Source organism: Neofelis nebulosa, chromosome 13 (assembly GCF_028018385.1).
Source record: "Neofelis nebulosa isolate mNeoNeb1 chromosome 13, mNeoNeb1.pri, whole genome shotgun sequence".
Lineage (NCBI taxonomy): Eukaryota > Metazoa > Chordata > Mammalia > Carnivora > Felidae > Neofelis > Neofelis nebulosa.
The window spans coordinates 12,836,642-12,855,005 of NC_080794.1; the positions used below are offsets into that span (position 1 = coordinate 12,836,642).

Here is an 18,364-nt window from a genome sequence, read left to right on the forward strand (position 1 = left end):
TCCGTGTGGGTTCCAATGCTGTCTGTGTTCTCAGGCCTCCTCTGGGGTCCTGGAACGCGGCCCCCGCAGGTAGGGCCAGACCCCTGTGCAGCCTACGTGCAAGGACCCCCTTACCTTTCCTGCACGCAGATTTTGTTTTTCTTGGATTTAGTAAGTGTCTTGTTTTAAAGGATCGGTGCCCTAGCCCCTAATGTGGCCTTCTACGTGAATCTCCTCACAATACGTGAAGACGTCGGGTATCGTGTCTGTGCTCTCTCGTGGACGCCATCTCCGCTGGGGCGTCAGGCCCCGTCCCAGTGCAAACAGCGCTGCCCCGGCCTGCTGTGTGCCACATCTTGTCACGGGCTCTGCCTTCAGATCGCTCTGGGGCTCCTTTGATCTGCCCCTGTACTGGCTTCCCTGTTTCCCTCGTTTCATATCGTCTCCTGTCTTGGTTTACTCCCTTGGTTTGGCAGACCACACCTTCTGGAACCTTCCTAACAGATCACATGGGAGGTGAGACTCCTCTGAGTTGCTTTATATCTGAGAACGTCACATTCGTATTTAATTTGCGGTCTGGCTGGGTGTAGAATTCCAGGGTGGGAATCTCTGAACCTCTGAACAGGCAAGGCTGGTGCTTTGTCCTCTGGTTTCTAGCGTTGATCGGACAAGCCTGACACCTTCTGATTCCCGGCCCCCTTGTCGGATGTGATTTTTCCTTTTCTCTCTGACTCTATCCTCTGCGTTCTGAAATTTCATGATGATATTCCTTGGTGGGGGAGGGCCGCTGTTCACTTGTTCCGCTGAGATCCAAATGGGCGTTCAGGCTGGCAACTCATGTCCTTCGTTTTTAGAAATTTTCTTGAAGTATGTCATTATTGATTTCCCTCCGTCTTCTCTCTTCTTTCCTTCTGACGTGCCTGTTAGTGCGGACTTAGCCTTGGCTGTCTTGTCTTTGTTCTGGTTTCTCTTCGAATATTTTCTCAACTTTGCTTTTGAATCTTTGATTAAAGGTTTCATGTTTTACAGTTTTATTTTCTGACAGCTCTGTTTTTCATGGTGGCTGTTCTGTGAATGCTTCTGTTTTACAGAATCTTACTATTTCAGGACAGTATTTTCTCTCAGTCCTCTGAGGAGATCAATCATGTTTTTTCCTTCTTTTTGAAGCTTTTTTTTTTTTCCTGCATAATTTGTTATGTTGCTTTTTTCTCCTCCCATTTCTGTCTTTCACATTAGATACTTCCTCTGTTTGCCTGATAGTCCTTGAGTGTCTGTTCATGTTTAAGAATGAGGCTTCACATTGGGGCACCTGGGTGGCTCAGCTATTAAAGCGTCTGACTTCAGCTCGGGTCATGATCTCGAGGTGTGGGAGTTCAAGCCCTGCGTCAGGCTCTGTACTGACAGCTCAGAGCCTGCACCCCTCCCTGCTCTTTCTCTCTCTCTCAAAAATAAATATTTTTTGAAAAGCCTTAATTATTCTTGTTTTGTGGTTTTAGAAGAGAGACAGACTGAGTATGTGTGTTCATTTCAGTGTCTTTAGCAGGAAGTCAACGTGGACCCCTTAAGCATCTCCAGGGCAGGGCCGGTCCGTCCACATTTGGTGGCAGGCCTGTGGTGGCGAGCGGTAACTGGCATTCTCTCATTTCTAAGGCGTGATATATATTTAGATTCTCTCAGCAGAGATGCTGGCTTTCTTGTTAACGCTGCCGCAGCCGCTGCCTCTTCTTAAAGGCTTTCATCTCAGATATAAAATACCAACAAACTTATGAATAATTGGGCTTTGAGACAAAAAATAAGAATCCTTAAAACAAAAAAAGCTCTTTAGTGATGTTTCTGAAAGCAGTTTTCAGAGGGCAAGCGTATAATCCTTCGATTAAAATGCAGCTGACACGTTAAGCCTTCTTACAGGGAATGGGGATAATGGGCTTTAATGCCCTTTGTCCTTGACCACCCACAGAGGGCACTCCGCAGCCGGCCAGAGAGACGCGAAAATCGGGCCCAGAGAGCGAGGCCGTGTTTGTGGTTTTGATCCCTAGTAAATGCTTCCCCAGGGCCTTCAAGCTCCGGCTGTCAGGTCGCCAGAGAGCGGCTGAAAAACACTGGGAAAAAAAGGAGCTTTAACTCTGCTAGCAGGTTTCTGCTGGGATTGGGCGGTTTTTAGGAGGGCAGTGTGGTTCTTTTAATACCGGCCAGCTGACCCTGGATCGCCGCCGGTGCGCTCCCGGGGACGCGTGCACTTGCTTGCCGTCCTCCCCGCATGGGGGGCGCGTCCTCGGTCCTCCCTGCTCGCTGGAGCACAGCCCCTTCAGCGGAAGGCAGGCCTGCCCCGCCTGATAACCCGAGGGAGGGTCGCTAGGCCCCGGTGGCCGCCGGATGACGGAGTTCCGGCAGAGGGCCCTGCGCTGGCCGCCGACTTCGTCCCCGGAAGGGGAAAGCGAGAGACGGACGGCTCTGCGTGTGCTGATTGCCGTGGGAGCCTGCCGACGTCCTGGTGCACTTCTGGGAGGGCCGTGTGTGGAACCGAGAGGCCGCTTTCCACGTGAGAGCTTGGGCTCGGTATTGCTCCGTCAGCCTTTGAGGAAATGGGATTCGTGGGCTTCCTGGGTTTGGAAGGTCACCGACTCTTCGTGTTAAAGCCACGGACGGTCTGGGGGCAGTTTTCCTTCCTGTCCTGAGGTTGGACTAAAGCACCTAGGAAGCACCATCCTGCAGCGATGCCGGGCTCTTTGTGCTCTTTAAAAACACGGAATGTCAGTGCATGGCGGCTTCTTGTAGGTGAGAGTGCATCAGCCACTCCTGTCGTCCCTGCGCTCGTTCCCCGCCCCCCCCCCCCCCCCAGGGCCATGTCCCCGTCTCTTACCGTGCGTGGTGCTGCGTGGATTCTGGGAGCCGCGCCTGTGACTTAGCGGGTGGGGGCCGCGGCTTGGGGTGCGGAGGGGACCGTGTGGACAGTGATGGGTCAGCTGACCGACGTCCAGCCGACGTCTCCTGGGGTTTGTCATCCTCCTCAGTGACCAGACTTGATGCCTCTGCGACTCGTCCGCTTCGGAAGCTCTGGCCCGAGCGCGAGCGAAACATTTCCTTGGTGACCCTCCGCTTAACTGGAGTGCCCTGAAGTGCCTGGAAGACTTTTTTGTTTTAAATCCTGAGGGTCGGCAAAGGAAAACAAACCCTTGTTAAAAATCAAAAGCGGAACTGCAACTGTTCCTCGCAGAAAATACCCGTTCAGATCTTGGCCAGAGCTGGTCGGCTCCCAGGGCGTGAGGCCCCAGGTCTGTGCAGTGTTTATAGGCCAGACCGAGAGTCAAGGAGGAAGCGAACTGTTCTCGTTTCCAGGCGATTTCGATTGTCTGCCCCCAGGGCGACCATCACGTAGTGTTCCGCTCTGAGGGCACTTGCGAAGGTACGTGCCCAGCACCTTCTCCCGGGAGACGTGGATCACCTGTGTGCGTTACAGTGTGATGGGTGGTGCCACGGAAAGTGAGTTCAATTCCCGAGACAGGTGATTCTTTTGTGTTTCAGAAAACACAGGAGACGGGCCGGAGCTCTGTCATTTGTGATTTTAGATTGTCACGAATAGGCCCCCTCATCTGGCTGAGAATTTTTGCTGCTGTGGAGAAACTTGCCCTTCAGACAGAGTGTGAATGAAATACTCTTTCCACTGTGGCCGCCCCTGCCGTTGGAGGCGGATGAGAAGAAAGAGTGGCGTTTATGGAATTCGTCTGTTCTGCTGGAAGGGGGTGTATCCTCCAGCTGCAGCTGGGGACTGCGGGGACGGAGTGACTGAGCGGCCCTGAGATCAGTGTACTGGCCGAGGGGCTCAGAGGCTGCTGGCTTTGCACACAAAACCCCAGCATCCGATGGCTTGTGTGGAGGCCACGGTTGTGACATCGGAGACGTCAGCTGTCGAGTCCGTGACGAGGGTGATCTGTCCGTGTTTCTGTTTAAAGAGGTGGGGACTCACCTGTGGGGCGATGTGTCCATCCCCCACCTCCTCGTGGGCGTCTCCGGGGTCAGAAGCCGGGGCCAAATGAGCGCCGGCTGCTTGGCGAGCTTACTTACCAGCTGCTGCTCGGCTTTGCTTAGGAAAGCCTCTGGGGGTCCCACACAGTCCCACGTGGGAGGTGTGACGTCCCTAGGAGTGGCACGAGGGCAGGGCCGGGAGCGGGGCTGGTAGGTAGCTCTCCCCAGGTAGCTCTGGGAAGATCTGAAGCCTGTGTTTTTAGAGATGAATGGTTAGACTTCCTAGCCTTATTTTTCTTTGGATTTTCTGTGGAACTCGGAAAAGATTCAGAAGGCATCGGAGTGTTTCTGCCCCTGCTGGGGCCGTGGCTTCCAAGGTCCAGTGGGTGCGCCCAGCAGCCGCTGGCAGTGCTGGCAGGGAGGGGCTCTCAGGAGAGCTTTCTGGAGAGTTCTGTGAGCATTCAGCACTCTGGGCTGCGTTCCACATTAATGATGGAGACAAGCACTGTGTTTCCCTGACATCCATAGTAAGAGAAGACGGGGATGAGGAGGGGATAGGGCAAGAGAGTGTCCAGAACATGGAGAAGACATCCACAACGTGTTTCTATTCCGTTTAGAAAGTCCGGGGTGCCCGGGTGGCTCGGTCGGTGAAGCAACCAGCTCTTGGTTTCGGCCCAGGTCTGATCCCACGGTTCCTGAGATTGAGCCCCTAGTCGTGCTCCTCACTGAGCGTGGAGCCTGCTTAGGATTCTCTCTCTCCCTCTCAGAAAAAATTAAAAAAAAAAAAAAAATAACAAACAAGTGGGCATCTCTCTGCAGTACTGTGTTTCCTTCTAATTTTAGCAAGGTCGTAGTCTTGGGTTTGGCAATGGAACCTGCTCATATATATACCTATCTGTACATATGTACGCCTATATATGTAAATATATATGTATATATTTTTGCCCCCCCCCCCCCCCCCCGCAAACCCAGTTTGCAGAGCAGACGACTGTGATGTTCTGAGAGTCCCTTCTGTCACCTCTCGCCACCCACCCCCTTTTCGGCCTTTAGAGTGCTGCGCAGCACGCTTGAATCTGGTAAATTCTGTCATTTTATGGGGAGGGGGCTGTGCATCTTGGCCTTTGTGATCTGCAAATGAGAACATTGGGGTGCAGGCGGGGGGAAGGGGCTCGCCTCTCCACCACCCCTCCTTCACCCGCTGGAAGAGGCTGCACAGACTTTGACTCCTGGGCTACTTGGGAACGCCATACGATGCGGTATCTAGAATCCTCGTTCGTGCATCTCATCCCGCGGTGGGAGCTCCAGGAGCCGCCGTGTTTAGACGGGACGAAGGGCTGTGAGCCTGGGAAGAGGTGGCCTTCGCCCACGCTCCTGGATTTGCACCGCGTAGCATGCTCAGCCGGCCAGACGGTCTCTGCTGTGGTCCTGTTTCTAGTTGAAGAGCTGGCCAGCCGGCCCTTGCTCAGAACCTCTGCCAGATGCATGGTGGTGGCACTTTCTCCCTCACTCTCCTGTGTGGCCGCTCAGTTGTTGTCAGCCCCACCTTCCGTGGGCGGTGCGAAAGAGCCTGGACAGACCGGGGTATAGATCCCGGCTTCTTGGTGTGACCACGCGGAAGTTAGCTAGCCTTGTCCGTACATCGGAGACGTTGTTTGCTCCAGGGTTGTTTCAGGGATTAAGTGAGATTATACATACATATAGGTACATGTGTATATATGTGAGTTTTATATCTGTGCTAATATGTAGATGTTTTTGTCTCTGCTACATATGTGCACAGGTACATGAGCCCCGTGTATATATTGTGCTGAGCACAGTACCTGGCACGTATAGGATACACAGCAGACATCATTGCACTGCTATATACATTGTTAGGCTCCCGTTCTACTCTGGCCCTGAGATGTGCAGGGCTCGAGCTCTGGCACATGTGCTGGGCTTGTTCAGTGCCCCCCGTGGACTGCCCTCCCGGATGCACCAGCGCTTGCTGAAGAGAAGTGGAGAAGATACTGGGGGCATCGATTATAGTTTGCTTTTCTTAGTTCTTATTCTTCAGACTCTTAACCCTTTGCTGTGACGCTCCCTTAAAATCTTAACTGTCAAAATGGACATTTCCCTGGGGAGGGGAATGTGCCCACTGGCAAAACGACCCCGTAAAGCTGTGTGTCTTTATTTTTTTACCTTTTCAGGTTTACTTTTCTCTCTGTAGGCCCTGAGAGAGAAGAGATAAGTGATGTTTGCAGTTGGACTTGATAAAATTCTGGCCAGAGGCAAAGACTGTTTTGTCTCCAAGCTTGTCTGGAAGGATCGAGGGCAGGAGCAGTTACTCCTACCTTTACTAACGTGGCACAGAACCGAGGGGTCCCCAGTACAAATGTTATTGGGACCCTAATGGGGAACTGTGGGTGCAGAGCGGTGGTGCATGGGCCTTGAGGGTTTCTCTCGTTTCACTCACTGGGCCTTCTTTTTCACTTTTAAAAAGAATTTCATGTGTAATGCAGCGGCATTAGCTATACTTAAGGGTCCAGATTATGTTGAGTGTTTTCTGGATTATTAAAATAATAAGTTCAGAAGAGTTGCAGTCCAAAGGCACGCCCATTTCCTTCTAATCCCTAACACTGTAATGTTACCTGGGGCTCATAACAGATTGACTACAATCACTCTGTGATTTTCTGTGACTGAACTCTGGTTCTTTGTTTTGGTTTTCTTTTTAGGTTCATTTATTTAGAGAGAGATAGGGAGAGCAGGGGAGGGGCACAGAGAGAGGGAGAGAGGGAATCCCAGGCAGGCTCCGTGCTGACACAGCAGAGCCCAATGCGGGGCTCGAACTCATGAGCCATGAGATTCTGTCCTGAACCAAAGCCAAGAGTCAGACGCTTAACCGACTGAGCCACCCAGGGCCCAAGATGCTTCTTGAGTGACTTTTTCTGCCAGTGAGAAAGCCTGGTTCAAACAATAAAGACCATGAAGCGGTCCCTGACCTTCCTTCTGGGAAGGGGAGCCCGGGAATTCTTGAACAGTTTTCCAGTTTTCATGGCATCCGTTCCCTGGAGGCCCACAGCGTGCAGTGCCTCGTCAGTTTCGTAAAAACTGCCTTAAGAAACGTAGCCCTCAATTCCTAGGACAGCCGTGGACAAGGTCGCTGCGTGGGGCGCATGGGGCGCCATCTTGGGCCTAGTCCCAGGCCCCGCTAGCAGCCCGCTGTGTGGGCACAGGCCGGCCTCGTCCAGGAGGCCCAGCCGCCACAGCGGCGGCCTCAGCGCTGACCCCGGGCCCTCTCGACTCCAGAGTCCATGCTGTTAACCGGTACGTTTTATCGCCTCCCAGCCAGAAATGAGCCAGCTTTTCTGCCCCAAGATCTCTGCTCCTTGTGAGGTCATGTGCCCCCGTGTCCCCGCATCCTCACTGTTCATCTCCACCCCCCCCCAACACCCAAACCTCGCATTCACGTCACTGCTAGCCCCGCAGGCGCCCCAGGCTGCAAGCACTTCCTTGTTCCTGGCAAAGAAATCCTCCCCCCCCCCCCCCCCCAGCGCCTGGTAGATTACTCTCCCCTGTTCCCGGAGGAACAGTCACAGTCCCACTGTGTGCTGAGGGTTGTTCAGGAAAGGGGCAGGAAGCTGAGGCTAGGAGTTCTGAGCGCGATGGGCGTGATGAGGCTGGCGGTGTGGCCTGGAGGGGGACCAGTGGCTGGAGGCCCCGGGGTGGACAGCAGGGGGTCCTGGCGGCTCCCCCCGGCTCACACACACGGTCATTCTGCCCTCCGGTGTATTTGTTTCGTCCCTCGTTGCTTTCTTCATTCACACATCGTCCACGAGCTCGTGAGCAGCGTTATTTTCAAGCTCCTTTTGGGGCTGTGTAAGCCCGCAAAGTGTGAGGGCTTTCATCTTCCGTTTAGTGGGAGGAAAAGGAAGTGTGGAAGAAATAGAAATACGTACATACCGCTGCTTAAAAATACTGGCACTTAAAAGTACCAGATGCTTTTTGCTCAGAAAATGAAGATGCTCGAGGTGTTCTCGAAATGTGATGGTCAAGGCAAAAGCGTTTGAAAGCTCTCGCCTGCTGTTCTCAGAGTGAACTGGACACACGTTCCCAGCCCCTTCCGCACACCCCGAGAGGTGGGGCGTGAAGAAATGATGCCGTTTCATCATTTCCTGGAAGGCAGACATTACGTGCAAAACGTAATGACGAAATAAGAGATACAGTAGTTTAGAAATTTAATGTTTCTGGAAAGTCTAACGTTCGGGGACTGTTTGAACCGGGAAAAGAGGTCTTCTCCCTTTTTTCCCCTATGGAAAAAGGAAACTTTGAAACATTTGAAAAAAGTGTTTGTCTGTTTTTTTAAAGCCCACTTTATGATGCATCTGAAACGAGAAGCCCAGATTGGAGTGCCTTGCGGGGCCAGGCAGGTGACAAATGGGCGAAGCAGGTTGGATATTAAATAAAAGCAGAGCCTGGGCCCTGTGACCCAGCGGAAGGCCGCGTGTCCCTTAGAGCAGGAGCAGATTCTGCCAGAGTCCACTCTGCGTTGCCATATGGTGGCCCCTGTGTGGGGTGGGAGCCAGATCTCACATCTTCATAGAAATCCGGAGTTTTGAGTAACCGACGGAAAGCCTTAAATGACACCAGCACCCTGTGGGCCAAGCAGACCCCGTCTGTGGTTGCCTCTGGCCTGCAGACCATCTGCCTGCATGTGTGTGTGTGTGTGTGTGTGTGTGTGTGTGTGTGTGTTAGCAGAATATACCGTGTAGAACCCAGAGTACTCTCCTGGGTGTTGTGCATTTAAAAATGAAGTTTTCAGGGGGCACCTGGGTGGCTCAGTTGGTTGAGCATCTGACTCTTGGTTTCGGTTCAGGTCATGATCTCGCGTTTTGTGGGGTCGAGCCCCACGTCCGGCTCTGTGTTGACAGCGTGGGACCTGCTGTCTCTCTCTGCCCCTTCCTCCCTCGAAAGGAAGAAATAAACTTTAACAAAAAACAGATCACAATAAAGGTTTCAAGCATGGATCACAAGTGCGTCAGGTGGATTTGAATTGTGCTGCCCGCGTTTGTCATGACTTCGGCTGCAGGTGTGCCGCGGTGTGCCCTGCGCACAGCAGACCTTTAACGAGGATTTGTTCGCTGCACGGAACGCGAAGGAGTTTAATAATCCACAGTCCTCTGGTTCCCGTGAATCCCAGAGAAATCGGAGAACAGGATAACACGAAGGAAATCGATCTGTGTTCTGGATGTGATAGAGCGAGCGTGTGTTTTCAGAAACGAAGGCGCCGTCACAGGTTAGGGTAAAAGCCGTGGAGGCACACACACGGTCAATCTCAGCTTTTGCCGTGTCGGTCTGAGCTCGGTCTCGTTTCCCGAGCGGTCGCTTCTCCGATTTCGCTTCTTTTGATGTTTATTAGCTTCTTACTTTTGTCTTCCTCTTGCGCGTCTGAAAGCCAAAGGTTGTCAGAACTTCCCAGCCTCGGTCCACGTAGATAAGAACATCCAGCCGTTGTGAAAGGAGCTGGGTCGTCGGAACCGTAGCAAACGCCGTGCGGTGGGGCGAGCGAGCCACTGCCGTGCCGTAGACGCCCCGGTCGGGATGCACCTGCTGGTGCCAGCCAGGCCCTGGACGGAGTTCCCCCCGTGCCCCTCGGCGGTGTTCTTCTCCGTCCCTGCCCCTCTGTGCCACTCGCTCCGGACCCAGGGTGCCGGGTGGGGGCATCTGAGTGTGCCCACACGGCTTCCTCCGGCTCCCGGGCCACCGGTGCTCAGCCCAGCCGTTGGGGAGGACACTGGAACGCGGAGACGAGGTGCGGGACACCGCTGTGGGTCAACTCGCGCATCCCGCCCCGAGGAAGAAGACGCTCGCCGCAGCCAGCCGGAGGCCCGGGAGCCACTCGGCACGCCATTCCTGGGATGCGGCGCCTGTGGCAGAACGAGGCGTTCCCAGACATGGGATTCCTCGCTCGGGTCATGGTAGGGTTGAGATTTTAACCCGTTCATGCCTGACTCGCAAACGCACGCCCTTAACCCCTTCTTATCCAGACGCGTCTTTCGCGTAACCTCACCGGCAGCATGCAGGGATCCGTTCCCCGAATCCAGCCCGAAGTGTGTGGCTTCCTTCTCAGTTCCAAGCAGACGTGGTGGAAGGCAGCACGTGGCACTGCCCGGTGGCAGGTGACACTGTGATCTGCTTTGCTGTAGCAGGATTTCTCAGTGTCCTCGAAGGTGGTTTCAGATACATAGGCAGTTAAAAAAATTGTTTTTAAGAATGTTTATTTATTTTTGAGAGAGACAGAGCATGAGTGGGGAAGGGGCAGAGAGAGGGGAGACGCAGAATCGGAAGCAGGCGCCAGGTTCCCAGCTGTCAGCACAGAGCCCAACGCGGGGTTCGAACCCACTGACTATGAGATCATGACCTGAGCCGAAGCCGGATGCTTAACCGACTGAACCACGTGTATGGGTTTTATACAAGTGTCTTCCTCTGGTGTAGTTTTTAGAAAATGAGTTTTGTTTTTGTGCACTTGCACATACCTCTGGATGTCTGCTGTGTGCCAGACATTGTCCTAAGCCTTGGGGATACTGAGTTGAGTAACAGTTTCTGCCCTTCGGTGCTTGTTTTGGAGAGCAGAAAAGGGTAGGCGACAGTATATGAGCACCTTGCTCGTTTGCTAGAAAGCTGGCAGAAAGGTAACTGTAAAGGGCAAAAACCGTTGCAAGTCTGTCTAGGAAGAGAAGAAAATGGCTTATGCTAACCCCTTCCCACGCCCGTCATGAGCGAGGTGCCAGGGGGTGGGCGGAAGGTGCAGCTGGTCGGGGACAGGAGGGGGGCGCCCGCGGGAAAGGGCACTCAGGGCCAGGCCTATGTGTAGGAGCCTGTTTTAGTGATCTGCTTATCTGTGCTCGTTCGCTGCCACTTTGTGGCATTTTTGCAAGGAGTAGAACCTTCTTTTATCGTAATCTGTTAACTGCACCTGATTCCTGGTCCCCCGTGTGCTCTTGTTCATTAAGTGGTGTCCTGGCCAGCACTGCGTTCGACTTGCAGGATGTTGAGAGCCCTGCAGAGCAGTGACTCTTCCTGGGTGTGTGGCCGCCCCGGGGGATCATCGCGAGGTTCTGATGGTGCCACGTTCTGGTCGGCCCAGTGGCTGTCAGGGATGTGAGGCCCCGACAGTAAAAGCTAGGGCACTGGGCTTGCCGTAAAGTCAGACTCAGACTTCTAGCAAAACGGAACGGTTTCATTAAAGTATGCCAAGCAAAAATCCACCATCACCAGGTAAATACAGGTCACCACCACCCAGGGTAAGCAGTAGACATTTTCCAGCCCTCTAGAGGCACTTGTGCCCTTCTCACCTTTGACCCTCTCCCTTCCCCCCAAAAGTGAGCACAGCCCCGACTCACACACTGGTCATGTCTTTGTCGTGTGTATTTTCTGTCCCCACCCACCCCCCGGCCCTGCCCTGTGGGTCTCTATCTGCGTCCCGTTTCCTGGATCAGGAAAGCCAGCGTTCTGACGTGCTCTCCCGGCTGCTGTAAACGTATGTGACCGGAACAGGAATGTGTATGGGTGCAAGGGGCTTGCGTCCTGCTCTTTGATGTCCAGTTGGACCAAAGGTTATTGCACTTGGCCTGAGGCCTGGGGTCTCACAGGGCTCTGGGTGGCACCTGCTTGTCTTCCAGGAGGGCCCCTTGGCCTCCTGTGGTCCTCTCCCGGCAGGTGCAGTGTCGGGGCTGGCCCGGGAGCCCTGGGAGCCGGCCTCAGTGCTGCCTGTGGCACCTGTCAGCACCTCTGTGCCGGATCGTACCTGAGAGTAATCGGAAACCTTGCGCCCGCGGGTCCTGGTAACCGAAACCCCAGTAACCGTGGGCCTGATTGCATAGGAGGCCAGGTCCGTAAAAAGAGCCTCTCACGCAAGAGGATTGAAGTTGGTTTTCAGTGTCACGGTGTTTTGTAGAAGTTCGTTTTTGCTATGGTGTAGAACCTTGTTTCACCGAATTAGGGGCTCATTTCAGTGGCCACCGGCCTGCCCGGCCTTCCTGCAGGTGCGGCGTGGGCACATGGCTGGACAGGGATGGAGAACGAGGGGTTCAGGTGCAGCGATGATAAGGGGCCCCACCTGCCCCGCGGGATTGCCACCCTGATGCCGGGAGGGACTGGCTGAAGCTGCCGAGGCTTCCTGGGCACAGGGAGAGCTGGAGCCCCCCTAACACGGGCCTTGGCAGTGACTGGTGAGAGCAGGGAGGTCTGTTCTGAGGGTGGAGCGCTGGGAATCGCGGATGGACACACAAGGAAGGGGGCGGAGAAGTCCCCCTACTCCCCCCCCCCCCCCCCCCGCCATCTCCTAGGCAATATGGAGACCTCATTTAGGCTGTGATTTTGCTCTTGCAGCCTGTGCGCCCTGTGTGTGTCAGGCATGGTCTGCAGCCACCTGTGCAGACGAGAGGGGGAGGGGTTCGGGGCCGTGGTGGGACGTGTGTGCACATGTGCAAGCAGGTGTGTATGTAGGTGATGGTGTTTATCAGAAACCTAGCTTCCTGAGCCTCATACCAGACCCACTGAACCGTCACCTAGGGGTGCAGAGGCCAGAAATCTGCATTTTAATGAGACGGCTCAAGTTTGTGCACAGCCGGGTCCTAGAATCTCTGATCTAGAAAGTGGTCATTTCACGCAGGCATTCGGGCGAGGGTAGTTGGATTGGGGAGAGACTGGGACTTTGAAAGAAGAGAGCGCGGGCCTCAGACTTGTTGCTCCGAAAAAAGAAATGCACGTGAACTAGGGTGTTTTTCACACCCCCTGTGCAAGAGTCTCAGATTTTAACTCGTCTTTTCGGGGAAATGTTCTGCCCCCAGATGAAGATGTGCTCCCTGGTGGCTCCGTGCAGGCTCTCTCTCCTGGTTCTGTCTGGATCCTCCGTGGTGGGGGAGGGTCCGTCAGACGTTAGTGGAGACCAGCTAGGGTGCCAGAAACCGGTTGTGGACATATTTCCAGTCTCAGTTTTTCCAGAAGCAAAACCTGTCTCTGTCTTGCATCCATCCATCCACCTTTCAGTTCCTCCAATGACTTAGCTCTTCCTACATCGGCCGAGAGTGGGAAGGTCAAGAAGCGCTTGAAACGCCACGTGTATTTTTCGTTCATTTTAGGTTGACCTTTTTTTTCTTACTAAAGGCCGTGATTTCGCCTGGGTGGCTCAGTCTGTTGGGTGGCCCACTTCGGCTCAGGTCATGATCTCACGGTCCGTGGGTTTGAGCCCCGTGTTGGGCTCTGTGCTGACAGCTCAGAGCCTGGAGCCTGTTTTGGATTCTGTGTCTCCCTCTCTCTGACCCTCCCCCGATCATGCTCTGTCTCTCTCTGTCCCAAAAATAAATAAACGTTAAAAAAAATAATAATAAAGTCCGTGATTTTGGTGTCCACACTAAATCTTTCAGCGTTGGGAGATCAGGGCTTTGTTATCTGTGAAGGGTACTGAGCAACGACAAAAAGCTGGCATGAATGTGACTGACGGACGAAGCACAGCTTATTCCTAGAATTCCAGCATCGCCGAGGGTCACGCTGGAAGGAATCCCACAAACCCCGTGATCCTGCGGCGTGCTGGACCCAGCCGGCCTGTGTTGTATTCTCACTGTGCCGTTTGGTGCCGGGTGAGTGACTTCGTGCCTCGGTTTCCTCCGCTGTGCGATGGGGCCGGTGACGGGTGTGGTCGCGGGGTCACGGTGAGTCGGCGTGTGTAGGATGCTTGACTGGTGCCCAGTGCCCAGTGAACACGCACCTGCCGTATCACAGGTGGAAAGGCAGACCCTGAGAGACCTCGATTTGCCTGAGGTCGTTTCACTGGTTGAAGCTTCAGAAAGCAGGCCTTTCCAGTCCTTGTTTTCTTTTATCCCTGTTGACTGGACCGGTGAACTGGTCCTTAAGACACTCTGGATTTAAAACGTTATGTCCGCCCGGTACGAGCACTGAAATGACGGATCGCTGCTTATCCTCAGTGCTGGGAGACTCTTCTGGAATCCTAAGGTGAATAACGAGACAGGAGCGGAAGGCCGTGCCCCGCAATGACCGCATCGTGTCGGAGGAGTGGAATTGCTCTGCGAAGGGTGCGGTGCTCTTAGGGTCGTCGTGGCCGGTGTGTCGCCGGGAGGCCCAGGCTGCCGGGGACGTGTGGACAGGACGTGCGGACTCCCGCTGCCGATCCCCCCTCCCTGCTGGCGTGGAGACCTGGCGGCTGTGTTGCTGGGGTCAGGAAGAAAAACCGTAAGACGATGCACACACACACGTGGACGTGCCCACGTATGAATGCACGTGCTCATAACACGCTGGAGGAAAGCCTGCAAGTCCCGCCGAGGAGCCGTGTTCTTGCTGGGCCCTGCTCCCTGCTTTCCCTCCTTTCTGCTTCAGCAGCTTCCCCTGTTTCGAGACGAGGTGTCAGATGCTTCTTCCTGTTTACACAGTCACTTGAAATTTCTTACAGTTTTGCATAGCAGAGAATGGATTTGTCTCAAAGATTTTCTTTTGAAGCAACGTCTCCACCTCAAACTCACGACCCCGAGATCAAGAGTCACACGCTCTACCGGCTGAGCCAGCCGGGCACCCCAGGAGAGAATGGATTTCGATTTTAGGCACGTCCCAGCGGAGTGCCGTGCACGGTTTCCATTCGTGCTCCTGTGTGCCTCGTCAGCACCCGCTCCGGGCTGTGGCGTCTACACAGAGCTCAGTACATGAAGCCTCGTTCTCTTGCTGGTGAAAATCCATCTTGTGGTCTTTGGGCAGCTCAGCCTGGGGAGAAGACCCGCTAAAATCCGATGACAACAGACGGTGAGGACGGGGCAGCGGTCTACACGCAGACGGTCCTGTGTGACCCTGGACGGGTTCCTTACCTTCTCTGGGCTTTAGTCTAGCACCTACCTGTCTCATAGATCTTTCACACCCAGAGCCAGGCCGAGGTATTCAGCGCTTCCTCTTTCTCTGCCACTGCCAAGGCAGCCTGGGTGTCCCTTGTCGGTGACGGCCTTTGCGTGTGGGGTGGCAGGTGTGGCCGCCCACCCAAGAGGGGGGGTGACCCCCCGGGCATTGGCGCCACAGCCCGGCTCGGTGCCTGGCGGGACCGGGCGGGCGGCATGGGTATGGGGAGGCGGGTTTGGAGACCCATGCTGCTTGGAGGAGCAAAAGGCCATGTGTGGCGACTAAAACAGGATGTGGGGTCTTTGTCGTCCAACCCTTAGGGTTGTAGTAACAGGTCCTTGGCGTGTGGTGTTCGTCCTGCGGCGTGTTTTCCCGCCTCCCTCGGCACCGCGGTCTCTTTCCGGCCAGAATTCTCTTCTCCAGGTGCTGCCTGAAGGGAGCGGCGGGGGGCAGTGAGAGTGTCTCACCAATATGTACTTACACCAAAGCAGTGACTGTTGTAGGTCCAAGTCCTTAGAATTTCATGTGCCTGAATGGTGACAGATTCCAGTTCTCCAATTAGTCAGGAGAAGATGCCAGAAGACATTTTCCATCATGGTGTTTGGCTCATTCCAAGTTGTTTATCTGGGCTCTTTCAGGTATGCGATGTAAGCAGCCTGGAGTCACTTGTTTATTTTTTATGAAATTGATGGAGAAGCTTTCAGCATTGGGAATTCGACTTATTAGCACATGGGAGTGAAAGCTTATGTGCACCTTTTAATAAAATGTCCTTATAATTTAAAAAAGAAGCAGATAAACGGTAATAATAATGATGATGTTATTGGGAATTCATGGAACCATTAGTTCTTAAAAATTGCCAGTTTAGGTGCCTGGGTGGCTCAGTTAGTTAAGCATCTGACCTTGGCTCAGATCATGATCTCACGGTTCATGACTTCGATCCCCACGTCGGGCTCTCTGCTCTTAGTGCAAAGCCAGCTTCGGATCCTCTGTCCCCCTCACTCTGCCCCTCCCTCGCTTGTTCTCTGTCTCAAAAATGAATAAATATTAAAAAAACCTGCCCGTCATGCTCTGAAGTCCTTGGGTCCGGTTGAAGAAGCACGGGGCAGGAAACTGCGGTGGCCGCCAGTGTGGATCGGGAGCCAGAGTCTGGGTTTGAATCTGGCTCCAGCGCTTAGTAGCTGTATGACAAGTGGCTTAATTTCTCTGTGCCTCAGTTTCTTCATTTTCAAGATGGGAGGAGGTAATAACAGTACCTGTCTCTCCACGTGGCCGTGAGGATTGGATGGGTGACCCCTCAAGTTGATGGGCAGGAGTGCTGTCTGGCACTTAGTAAGTCTATGCTGATGACTTCTGTGACCTTGAAAGCCACCAACTTCCACACTCTCCCTCCCTCCGTCTTGCCCTTTGTTGGTTGCCCGTGATCGGGATGAAGTTCCCTGTGGGTTCTCTGGTGAGCACAGGCACCGATTTCCGTTATTTGTGCAGCGAATAGCCTTGGAGGATAAAGATCGCATCTCAGGAGCAATGGGCGGGCCTGCTTACTGCCTGTTAGAAAAGATTCGGGTTCCCTGAGCTCACAGAAACTCATTTCCTCTTGACAGTGAAGTTATTTTTCTGGTTGCTTTCATTTGGTTTTGCTGTTGAATTGTTTTTGTTTTGTCTTGCTAGTTTGGATTTTAGATCAAGGTGTTATTTCTACGACATTGACATCTTTTCTTTGCGTTTCTCCGGTTAAAGGACATTTTCCTCTTCAAAATGTTCTTTTCATTAAATACTTCTACAACATTTAAATCAGGTCTAGCAAAACAGGCTAATGGATTTACTTTATCTTTCTTAAAAATTTCCAGCATTCTTGCCACTCTTTACTCATTGGTATGGATATCTTAAAAAAAAAATGCTTAATGAGAAATACCATGCTTCTTACTATTTACAGAGACCCATTTGTATGGAATATTCAAACACTGGGAAACACTCTGAACATTATTGGGCAGTATTTGAACAATGTTGGCATTCGGATCTTCTAGCAAGATTAACGGCACCACATAGAACGGGATTTGTTTTGAGTGTGGTCTGTATAGGTTATTAATACTGACTTTATTTGCGAGAGTGACTCGGCAGTGGCAGCAGCAGGACTCTGAACACACATCTAGAACGTGGTGTCAGGTGCAGACGAGTCTGAATGGTTGGACTGGGGTAGCTTCTCTCGCACACGCTCATGGGCCAGTTCACGGAAATGTCGGTCTTCACCTTCACCTCCGCGCCTCAGCATTTCCTACTCTTGCTTTGCACTTGCTGTTGAGTGGATTCCGTGTCGATTGCTAAGCAAGTAGGAGAATTAGAATACCTTCCTCTTATTTCTCCACTGATTTTTCTCAGGGTACTGACGATCTGTAAATTTCCCAGGAAGTTCTGGGAAGGAGGTAGGGCATAGAAGTCATTTCACTCGCAACAAGCTCCCTGCGGTCGCTGTGGGCTGTGCAGCCCTGTGCGTCCACCTTCTCTGGTTGCAGCTGGGAGAGTATCCCTCTGCTCACTGTACGGGGGCCACTCTGTTCCCCCTCCCTGTCCTCAGATGCACAGGCATGCGCTCCCGAGCTGCACCTGCTGTCCTCCCCGCCCAGAACACTCTTCCCCGGACATGTTGGTCCCCTCCCCTCCCCTCCCTGAGAACATGCTCACACATCCCTTTGGGAACGAGACCTTGGCTGACCCCTTCAGTAGAGCGGGCTGCGCTGGGACCACTGGGCTGATCCTGGGGGCAGGGACCCGGTTGTGCACCTGCTTTGTCCTCAGTGCCTGAACAGTGCCTGGTACCTATCTAACAAGGGCTCTGGAAGTATTTGTGGAGTGAGTGACTGAGATGCCTCCGGGGGTTTGGTGGGGAATGGCTGGGGGAGGGGAAGGATTGGTGACAGAGGATGAATCCAGGTGATTGCTGTGGTCTCTCTGAGGTTTGCTGAGAACCTAACCAAGGGCTTGGAGGCAGAAAGGGGCTCAAGAGACAGGGCGGCTAGGTTGTACTCCTGATGGATCTCACTTGAGGTTGCAAGGGAAGGAGAAGGAAAGCAATCTGGAATATTCCATGTCTAGCTTAGCAGTAGGTAGATGGTCTTCCCATTTAGCTGAGATGAAGAATATCAGAAAACACCAAACACCTAAACATTTCTCTCATAAAGCAATTATATTAACAGAATAAGAGAACACCTTCTGTAATTTCTGTTCATCTGACATACAGTTTCTCAAAGGCTCTAAGTGACCCTTGCTGAAATGCCGAGTTTGATTTGAGGTCAAGTTTCCTAAAATGTTTCGAAAGCTAGCCGCAGGGAGGCTTTGGCCTCTAGGGAGTTTATGTCTTTAGATAGATTTTTCTGTATCTGGGAGCCAGGCCGGAGTTTCTGAAGGTCTGAATACTTAATTAGCTTTTCAGCACCTTGAGTCACTAACAGAATTCATAGTTTAAATATGAAGTTTACGGTTCTTCCTTCGCATACGTGTGTCCTTTTATAAGGATGGTCTCCGCAGCCGAGGCGTCGATCCTTTCTTCCCCTGG

At 53.1% G+C, this 18,364-nt stretch overlaps 1 protein-coding gene across 2 annotated transcripts in view; it reads left to right on the plus strand.

The window, feature by feature from the left end:
* The window catches only part of SGMS1 (sphingomyelin synthase 1), a 282,666-nt gene that overhangs the window by 41,347 nt on the left and 222,955 nt on the right, over positions 1 to 18,364 (plus strand). The gene's annotated exons all lie outside the window — the stretch shown is intronic.